The sequence below is a fragment of the Peromyscus californicus genome, unplaced genomic scaffold, assembly GCF_007827085.1.
Source record: "Peromyscus californicus insignis strain IS unplaced genomic scaffold, ASM782708v3 Scaffold_16__1_contigs__length_79575227, whole genome shotgun sequence".
Classification (NCBI taxonomy): Eukaryota; Metazoa; Chordata; class Mammalia; order Rodentia; family Cricetidae; genus Peromyscus; species Peromyscus californicus.
This window is the reverse complement of record NW_026294458.1, coordinates 63,850,695-63,861,983: the sequence shown is the minus strand read 5'-3', so window position 1 is coordinate 63,861,983 and position 11,289 is coordinate 63,850,695. Positions and strand designations below refer to the sequence as shown.

The 11,289-nt window shown below is 35.4% G+C and overlaps 1 non-coding gene across 1 annotated transcript; it reads right to left on the bottom strand.

The window, feature by feature from the left end:
- Positions 1 to 684: 684 nt before the first annotated feature.
- On the bottom strand, positions 685 to 823 carry LOC128112347 (small nucleolar RNA SNORA67). Its single transcript, XR_008218965.1, has one exon. It is a non-coding gene; the product is annotated as a small nucleolar RNA SNORA67 (small nucleolar RNA).
- Positions 824 to 11,289: the final 10,466 nt, after the last annotated feature.

Here is an 11,289-nt window from a genome sequence, read left to right as displayed (position 1 = left end):
TTCTAATATTCACCTTGTGTGTTTGCAAAGTATGATTTGATTTGTAGCAGAAAGAAAAATTTTAAAAACAAAAACATTGGAAACCATGCTTCTCATCACTGCAAAATATTGAACTACATATGTGTTTAAGCCAGTAATATCATATACAAATAAGCATAGGTATTGAAGCAAGGAATGAGAAGGTTAAAGCATTTTTTCTCTGAAGCAAAATGTTCTCAATTACCCTTCATCCTTTTAAATTAGTTAATGACTGAATTTATTTTCTTTTGTCTCAAAAAGTGACATTTATTCAAAGAGAAAAGAAAACAAAAACAAACAAAAACCGGTATGTCCATCCTTTAGCTTCCTTCCCTTCCCCCTCCAGCTGTTCCTCAGCCCCCAAGGACTGAATCCTGGCTATGGCCAGGTAACAGGACAGCCCCTCAAATGAAGTCAGCAACATTGAGGGACATCTCTTCAATGGAGGTGTTGTAGAATGGCTCAGTGTCTCCAGGAGTCCTTTTGTCTTCTGTTATCATGTTAATAGCCACACCTTTACAGCCAAAGTAACCACCAGGAACTATTCTGTGGATGCCTTTTTCCCTGTTGGTGGGAAGGTTGTAATTGATGACTAGGGAGACCTGCTGCATATCAATGCCTCTGACCTACATCAAGAAAGATGACAGAGCTGTCAGAGGATAAAATCTATCTAGACTGACTAGGCATGCATGTAGGCAGCATCCCTTGTTCCTCAGAGACCTCAGGCATGCCAGGTTTTCTTCCAAGCTGCTGTGTTCCTGAAAAGGGCATTAGTCAAGCCCTTGGAGAGAGACTCACCTTGGACTAATAATTGGATTTCAAATTAGAATATCAAATGTATAACCATATTACTCACTGGAATCAGTACCTGACTGTGTAGGAATTAATGACAGAATGGGATTATGGTTGGTCTATAAGGGACAATATTCCTTTTTGTTTTGTTTTGTTTTGTTTTGAATACTTCCTGACTTCAATTTTCCCTCTTTCCACTCTTCTTGGCCTCTCCCAACCATTCCTCTTAGGTAGATCTGCTCCTCCTCCTTTCCCTTCAGAAAAGAGCAGGCCTCCCAGGGATATCAACCAAACACATCAATACAAGATACAGAAAGGCTAGACACAAACCCTCATATCAAGGCTAGACAAGGCAACACAATAGGGAAAAAAAAAAAAAAAAAAAAAAAAAAAAAAACATCCTGGGAGCAGAAACAGAGTCAGAGACACCCTCACTCCCACTGTTAGGAGTCTCACAAAACACCAAGCTGACACCAATAACAAATACGCAGAGGACCGAGCACAGATCCATGCAGGCAAGAATGGGAACAGCTCTAGGAGCAGGAATGGTGGGAGAAAATCTGGGGAGAGACAACTGAAACTGCAGGGCATGTGGGTAGGTGACAGGGACAGTATTCTTAGCGAACCAACTCTCCTTCTCTTGACAGCTATCAATTTTAAATAGCTCTTGGCTCGGGGTAGGCTGTTGAGAACAGAACTCAGGCATTCTGTAGGAACACAGGAACACTCTACATTCGTAGATACTGAGCTATCTGTCTAGTCTCCTCTGTTTATCCCCATTTTTTAATTAAGTTTCAAAGACCATTTACATGCAACATCTCTTGGAGAGTTCAGAAGATTTAGACTGTTTTGATAGTTGCCCAATATATCTGATGCTGAGCTTCCCTCTTTGACTTAAGAGTAAACAACCCAAACCAAAAACTCTCACAGACTGACTGGTTTTCAAATTCCTTTAATTCTGTGACATCAATGCTCTGCATATAAAAGAATTCAATTCTTCCTGCATGTTTCTGTTTCAGTTACTCACAATTTAGTGTCTGAATTAAACTGAGGATTCCTCCTGCTGACAATGAATACTTGAAATAATTCACCAGTAATTATAGCAAACACACTGAAATTTTAAAGTAGTTGATCCATATACATGCTTTCTTGGCTGATTCTTGATACAGCTTCATTAGTAATTTATACATTTTGGGTATACAAATATTTCCAAAGATTATCACAGTTACCTGTTTTATCCATTTAGTTCTCATTCATACAAATTTTACTTCCATTTAATTTAGGGAACATTTTGTCTATGGAATTTGTAATTTATGTTTCATTTTGATAGAAAGTCAGTTGAACTGTAATACATAAAATAAACATTGTGTGTAATGAGAAAATAATGTCTTAAGCTATAGACATTTAAGATAAGATTGTTTAATAGCAAAGTAATGACTTGCATCTGAGTTTGCAATAGATACTCTATGAGGTTTCAAGGAACTGTAGTGAGGAGAGTCTTAATAACCATTTTCAATTTATTTGGTTCTCTAAGAATACTGAGACAGCTATCCTCCATAATCTAATGATGCTGATCTTTATCTTTCATTATTATAAAAAATGTTGTCAGGAATCAATGCTTGTGACTTCAACAATCTGAAGAAATATCTGCTGAACTAATTTTATTTTAGTCAATTACATTTGGGCAATGAGGAATAAAAGAAAGATGAGAAAGATTATGCAGTTTATGTTGGGGGTGAAATACTGAATCCATTTCACTAAATACAGATGATTTAAATGCTAAAATAGAAAGCTATTCTTTAGGGTACATTATATTGTACTTTAAAATGAATAAAGGAGAGTGTTTTCTCAAGAAATACAGACTTATGTATGAATTTCTTATGTGCTTACACAATGTGAAATTTTATTCATAAAATAGGTATATATGCATGTATAGTAATAAAAAAGAGACCATAAGTTTGAAAGAAAGTGAGGGGACATGATAAGTAATAAGTGAGGACAGGATAAAGGATATGATTTATAATGATATAATAATATTTCATATATATATTAGTTTAGCCAGGCATTTTAAAAAATGGCACAAAATTGGAGACAGGTAATATAAATTTAAGCAATTTTTTACTTTAAACAGAGAAAACATAATATAAAATATAGGTAATGATCAGAATGTGACAAGAATACAATGCTTCCAGTTTCATTTTCAGTGAAGTCCACTGTAATATTCCATATTTTTCTATTCAATTGTGTGGAAATCAGTACTATTGATCATTTGAATTAATTGCTGTCTTATTGCCTATCTTATACCCATACATAAACATTAATCAAAGTGATTAGCCACAAGATGGAGTATCTTTTCAATTTGTACAAAACACAAATTTGACTAACTTCAATATTTTTGAAAAAAATCATTAAAACATATCTATCAATTATAAAAAATATAAATAAATGCAGTTACTCTTTATATTAATATATATTAATCATATTTACTGAGTTTATGATGAATGAAATTAAAAATATTTCACAGTATAATATATTTGCTCAAGGGCAATTTTTTTTTTTTTATACAGAACAGAAATCTTACCATAAGCCTTTTGAGTAAAGGTATACCTGATGGTCTGGATTGTTTTTGTTTATCTGATATATTTTCTTAAATTCCCCTCCCAGATGTTCATAATGAGTTTAAGATGCACATTTAACAGTTGTATCTTACCACCTGCTCACTAGACTTCTGTCTTGCACGGATATTAGGATTTTATATGGATTCTTCATGACCTGTCACTACCGATATTGTCAATTTTTATACAGAAACTATCTGAGCAGGCAAGATGTTTAAATGAAGACAGAGTAATGAGTTAATTTAAATTTCAGGAGGAAATAGATAAAGTAACAAATTTTCTTAGGAAAAATAAGTATTGCAGTTGTTTTAAAATTCACATTCTTCAATAAACCTAAGTAGATCTAAATTGTTCTATAATATATACAATTACAATCTCTTTTTAAGAGTATAATTATTTATTTGACAAAGAAATCAAAGAATTGGCTGACAGTAAATGTAGAGCTAATTAAGAAAGTGTATTTAAAACAACACTAAAATATGCAAAATAAGATAGGCTTCAGTTCTTCGGTAGAGTATCAGCCTAGAATGCTCAGTGCCTTAAGTTATGTCTCACACACACACACACACACACACACACACACACAAATGCACACACATACACACATAAATGCAACAAATTAGTAGAATTTAAATATCACAGACATGATATAAAATATACATATATTAAAATGCTCAACGAGGTTGGAGTGAAACAGAATAAAAATGTCACAGGATGAGATTCACATTAATCCTTAGGGAAACTTACATATCACCCTGATTTTCATTCATCTCATATTCCCTGTCTCCTATGTATCTTTCTTTCACATAATACCCATGCACATAAACACACATGCATTTAGCTTTGACTATTATGCAGTTTATGTTGGGAGTGAAATACTGAATCCATTTCACTAAATACAGATGATTTAAATGCTAAAATAGAAAGCTATTCTGGGGATAGTGAAGGATACTATCCCCAGAGAACATGAAAGGGCATGTCAGAGAATATTCCTAACATTTATGAATCACTTTCAGGCTACCATATTCAGATCATGTGAATAAAGGCACATGAAAATAGTATGAGTGTAAAATGCATAAACATCATTTAGAGAATATCATTAAAGCCTGTTTAGGGTAATGTTTGTTCTATGCTGGTTGCATTTTCCTTGTTCTTATCATTGCTATCCTCCATTATAAAAATTCGCTCTATTATTATGGGCTGTCTACAGGTTCACAAATAATTTTCCACTTTCGTGAAGAACAGAAGGCAAATTTTCATGAAAAATATTTGTTAAAATTATTCATCTCAATCTACTTTTGTAATTGAGAATGATAAAAATGCATTAAATATTGGGAGAGAGGGAGGGAAGGGTTAAAGGATCACAAAAAAGGAGTGCCATAATGATTATGATAGATAAAATATGATTTCTGTCTTTCCCAACAAATGTTAATTTAAATATGAGAATATACTGATAATTTTTAATCATACCATACCCTGAACATTTGACATTTAACCGACTTGGTCTTTTGTTAGATAACATATTCATAATTTAGATTCCTTTGTGTGAGCCAAAAATAGTTATCCACACACTATTCTAATTTTTTTAGTTTAAGTGAACTGTTTGTGACATAATATTAACTCTTTAAAACAACATACTTTTAAAATATTTTTATATTTTGAATTAAATTACCTTAAAATTGTGCTTGTTACACAGTTTTCTAGTAAATAGAGTATCGTTGGCTACTAAAGTGAATATATAATGTGGTTCTTATTCCTTTGAAGAGAATAACCTGAAAACAGCAGCCATCATGTTCTAATTAATTATATGTGTATCACATGTTAATCAGAAAATCACAGTGTGGCACAAGTAGTTGTGAATTGACAGAAAAAGAAAAAAGAAGCCAGCTGAGAAGTCAAATGACTTGGTAATTGGCATTAACGAATATCAAAGATTATCTCTTGTGATAACTGTTTAACCACTAAATGTACTTAAAGAGACATTATGTTCCCTGTAAACATGTCTTAGACTTTAAGGATTATATGCTTTCAAAGATTTGATAAGACAGTCATTATAATAATACAATTTTTTACAAAAAATTAAATATTCAAAAGGAACTATTGAGGACCACTATTTGCCATCAAATTTAGAATAACTTTTTCAATTATGATGTCTTTGTAGTCTTCCCATTAGTTTCTGATTAATGTTGCATTTCTATGAATTCACAAATCTCACCACAGACCACACATCTCTAGAAACATCAATAATATGGTATACATTTGACTTGAAGATAAGTGTTTCTGATATTTTTGAAATCATATTCCCAAGATGGGGACCATGACTAGGTGGGTAAAACACTTCCTCTCCATGCATCCTGGCCTGAATTCATATCCCTGGGACCCAGCATTTGGAGATTGAGCACACATATAGATCATGGATAGAGAGCACACATGACCCTTGGGCTTTGCTGGCAAGCCATCCTAGCCAAAAGAGTAAGGTTCTATTTCAGTGAGAGATATTGTCTCATGGCAAAATGGTGGGAGAGATGGAAAAAGACAAATGTTGCCCTCCTCTGGCCTCCATATAAGAATATGGATGCTTTCAAAATGCCCATGAATGCCTGCACACTAATACAGATTCATTTTTCTCTGTCATTTCAAAAACTTTGACAAAAATATTAAGTTAATTAACCTACTTTGAACTTATTAGTATCTTACTTTTGATAAGACATTTGCTTAGCCAATGAGAGCTTAATTTGCTGTTACCATCACATTGGATGAAGAATTTGTCATTTACAGTGCCCTCCCCATTAATTGTGCAATGCTTCTAAACATTTCTTTGCCTATCTTTTTCAGTATTTACACAATGTCTTTCATTACATTTTTTGTGTGTATAAGTAAATTAGATTAGGTTCAATTATCCACAATGATTTTCATTTTATGCAATTCTACATATTAAAATCCTAATATTGGATCTGATATATGTCTTAAGTATTTTTTAAATTTCAGTTATCATGAATACATTCAAAATCAAAAGGCCTAGTGGGAAACTGAGCATGTGTCGGTATTATAGGAAATAAATGAAAATATTGTATGATATTGATATGTACATTTGAAATAAAGTATTTATGCTATGGAAATTTTGCTGAATGTTAAACTTTTTAAATCTCCATCCCATTCATTTCCTGTCCCTTTGTATCTGCCCTCTGCCCTTGCAGCACCCTCCATTAAATTTAAAGGGGAAAAAAATATCGTCATGGAAACTGTAGTGTGACGTAGTGAGTCACCCAGGAATCCCTCTTGTCCATATCCCTTTACTTTCAAGTGTTCACTGTAAAATGTCATTGGTCTGGTCTGAGGCCTCTGACTATCAGTGCTCGGCCCTCACTGGAATCTCTCTTGGTTATTCTGCAGTTGGTCTGTGTTGTGAAAATCCTGCAGCTTTGGGTCTGCAGGAATGGTCCACCTTTGAGTACTCCATCAGATCTCAGATGGGGTGGATATTAGGATGGGCCAACCCATCACCCTGGTTCTGGGCCTGGGTAGTTTCTGAGTCTGTCAAACCACCAGCTCTAACTTGACCTCAACACCAGGGTGAGCACTCCTGCATTGCCCTGGTGAGTTTACCCCTTGCAGCAGTGACCAAGGGGCCTGGCCAGTTGTCCTACTTTCACGTCCTCAGGGTTGGATCTCCCACACTTACAACTTCAGGGCCAGCTCTTCTGTTTTGCACAGGTGTAGTGTAGGGGTACTCTTCTGAGCTCTGCAATAGATGAGGGGCAGGGCTAGTTCTCTAGCTCTTACGACCTCAGGGCCTGCTCTCCCACCTGCCTCAGGCATTGATGTTCGGAGGGGGAGGGACATTTTTCCGTAGCCCACGCTGCCACATGACAGGTGAGTAATGCAGACAGCTCTTCCATGCTCACAATATTTGGGCTGGCTAGCCCACACATCTGCCAGTTGGGTTGACTCTATTGTGCTGACCATTTTAGGTGCAGTGTCTCCTCTCCTGAGATTTGCAGTTGGTGGCAGGCAGGGTCATCTCTCCCGCCCTTATGACCTCTTGAGGTTGTAAGCATGGGAGAGCTGCCCCCATTACTCATCTGTCAGGTGGCAACATGGGCCAGGGAGAACTGACCCTGACTCCTCCAGCTACAATACTCACATTCTGGAGAGCAGGCCTTGCACCTCGCCAGGGGAGCAGAATATAATCATCCCCATGGAAAGAGGTGTGGATGAGCCAGCCTTGGATTTGTGAACTTGAGAGAGCTGTCCCTGTTACATATCTGCCATGTGGTGTCATGGATGAGGGAGAGGTGCCCTCTTGCCTCCCACCCATCACTGCTTGATGCAGGTGGGAGAACAGACCCTGAGGTTGTAAACTTTTTTTTTCCCTTGAGACAGGGTTTCTTTGTGTAGTCTTGGTGCCTGTCTTGGATCTTGCTCTGTAGACCAGGCTGGCCTCAAACTCACAGAAATCTGCCTGGCTCTGTGTCCTGAGTGCTTGGATTGAAGGTGTGCACCGCTGCCACTCGGCAGTTGTAAACTTTTTAATCTTAAACAAATTTTGTTTCCATACAAGGTGTTTCATTTAGCAATAGGCCTCTGTTCATATTTCATAAATGAAATAGTCAATCAGGTAAAATTAAGTTTATGACAAAAGATAAATTAATGAAAGTAACAACTAGACACAAAGGGACTCACCTTGTAGAGTAGTGCTGCTAATATCATTTGTAGCTATTGAAATTCTCATTAAAACATTTTGGTGTACTCAGAAATGAATACAAAGCATTGCTAGTTTACCACTTGGTGTTGGATCACCAGCAGTGTTTGTCCTTAGGCAAAACTGATTCTTCCTCTCTTTGCAATCTTCATTTTCCTGGGCTCTGCATCTAGGCGTAAGGCCTTGCCTTAGTTTTCTATTACTTTGAAGAGACACCATGACAAAGGAAAAATATAGAAGAAAGAGTTTATCGGGGATTACATTTCAGAGGGTGAGTCCATCACCATCATTGTGAGCATCATGAAAATGCAGGCGGGTATGGTGTTGGAGAATTAGCTGAGAACCTATAGATGATCTACAAGAATAAGGCAATGTGATAAAGTTAATTAAGACTAACATGGAATTTTGGAACCTGAAATTCCAATCCTCAGTGACATATTTCCTTCAACAAGGCCACACTTCTCCTTTACAAATAGTTTCATCAAATGGGGACTATTAAAACATATGAGCCTATGTGGACCTTCTTATCCAAACTACCACATGCCTTTTGAGACTTCCCCGTCAAAGTTGTTTTGTTAACTACTATTGTCATTGTTCGAGACTTGTTTAGTCAGCCATGGGCAGATCCCCTATCATAAATGGAAAATGCAAATTCACAGATGTCGTCTGATTTTATGCTGTTATGTTTTTACTCTTCGTCTTCCAGAATGGTCCTGGAGCCACTGATGTAAGAGTTCTGTTACAGTTATATCAATTTGCACTGAGAACCTCATAGTCAGTACTCTGTTTTTTAACTAACTATGACTTTCTATAGTGGTCTGCTTGACTGCTGAAAAAAGAAGCTTCTTTGATAAAAAGATGGGAGATATGAGTATCTGTGAGTGTAAGGATCATATATCACAAAGATTCTAAGAGATTATACTGATGTAGGAAAGCAGAAGCTTTAGGTTCTCTTCTGTGTTTTATGGTCTCACTAACTGTGCATAGTTGGGTAGGTTTACAGTATTAGGCATGAATTTCCACCTGTTGGTGTAATCTCTTAAGTCTACCTAGACAGCTATTGGTTACCACTGATGTGTAAATATCACTATTGCACCTTTATTTATCTTTCTATGCTGGTCATTATTGTGGTTCACAAGTGTCACAGCTGGCTATGACTGCTGATGACTAATTTTAATCCAACCATATAGCAATTCAAAAGTATTGAGAATATATAATGTAGTTAAACATGTTGAATTTTGACACTCTCAATACTGAGTTAGGTAATTAAACTTATTGAAGTACTTTTATTTTCAATCATATAGTTAATGCTAATTACAATAAACTAATGATGACATACTTGACATCCTGGGAAATATACTTTTCCTTATTGTAGATAAAAATGATTCTCCTATTTAATTCACTGCAATTAGAACATTTTGGTAGTCATGATAGAGATAGAATTTTAAATAATCATGAGAGAGGATATTATCAGTCATTATAAGAGTAAAAATTAGATATTAAAACAGACTTTGGGTCAATGAAATACTTCCTTCTGATAGCTATATTTACTCAAAATTCATAACAAAATCATATAATTTGTAAATATCAATTTGGAAAATGATTTTTTATATGTTTTAGAGATATTTAACTGTTATTAAACAAAAATCCAAAATATTAGTCTTAGTTTTGAATTTAGAAGTCACTAAATGAATTACTTAGCGAATAGAGCATAGATTACAAATTCCCTAAGATTCAATAAAGAAATTATGTTAAATATAAAAATATTTGTATTATTGTGCATCATCACATAAAATCTACTTTTTCCTCCACTTATTTTAAAATTATATTAGGAAAACTACTTAGTAGCTCTACATATCCCTTCCTAATAAACTGCCATAACCACAAATAATTGAATGAAATCTGGAATGACTTTTGGATCCTCTTTACAGAGTTTATATACATATAATCAGATTATAGAATATCCTCTACAAAAACCATTTATTTCATATTAATTTACATGTGAAATTTGAATGTATTTATCTTCTTAAATTGTATATAATTAACCTTAATCACTTCACAATCAGCATTTTGTGTTTTGTTTTGTTTTTATAACGTATCTGGTGCAATCTTTTACTTTCTCAACTGTTAATTAAGCTTAGACCTGTGTAGTGGTGACTTTCAGAGGCTAAGAAATGTTCCCTCCTTTGTCTCCTACATATTGTGACATGCTCTAGGAATCTTCATTCCATTCTGCTCCTATCCAAAATTAATTGTCCAGAATGGGTCTGATACTCTCAAAAGACAGATAAGGCTGAAGATGTAGTTCAATGATAGTGAGCTTATCTAGTATGTAGGAGGTCTGGGTTTGAACCTGAAGAAAGAAGTGGTCAGAGGGTAAAGAGGTAGAGGTAGAAAGAAAGACAGACAGAAACACAGAGAGAGACACAGAGAGACCGACAGAAACAGAGACAGACAGAGAGATAGACAGAGAGAAGAAAGAGAGAATCATGTTCTTCCATTTTATTATCACATTCCAAACAATACCCATGGTGAATATTTTCTCATACTGTACTTCATGAGGCTTCTCGCACTGATGTCAAATTTCTCCCTCGTAACTCCTCTGTGAGGTATCATCAGTTATGTTGGACCTTCTGTTTTCTTTATTGACCGTAATAATTTCCATCGTAAGCAATTATTTTAAATGTCTAAACGTTTTTATAGATTTTATTATTGTTATTCTTCTTGAACTCTTTCCTTGATTCACATTGTCTGAAGATAGAACATTTTATTTACTTACGCAATAGTATTGATATAAATTTGAGTAATTCAAGTATGTGTCACTGAAATGATTTCATCATGGCCTTGCTCACCATGACACAAAGTTTGTGTGTTTTTCTCCCAGGTACTCACAGTGTCTCTTGTAGAACAAGGTACATAAGCAGTTTTTCTTTCACAATGAATTATTCTGTCATTTCATACACTATTCTCTTTTTTTAGATTTATTTATTTATTAAATTTAATTTTACATATCAACCACGGATTCCCTTGTTCTCCCCCTCCCCCCCCCCGCTGCCTTCCACCAGCCCATCCCCCATACCCATCTCCTCCAGGGCAAAGACTCCCCTGAGGATTGAGTTCAACCTGGTAGATTCAGTCCAGGCAGGTCCAGTCCCCTCCTCC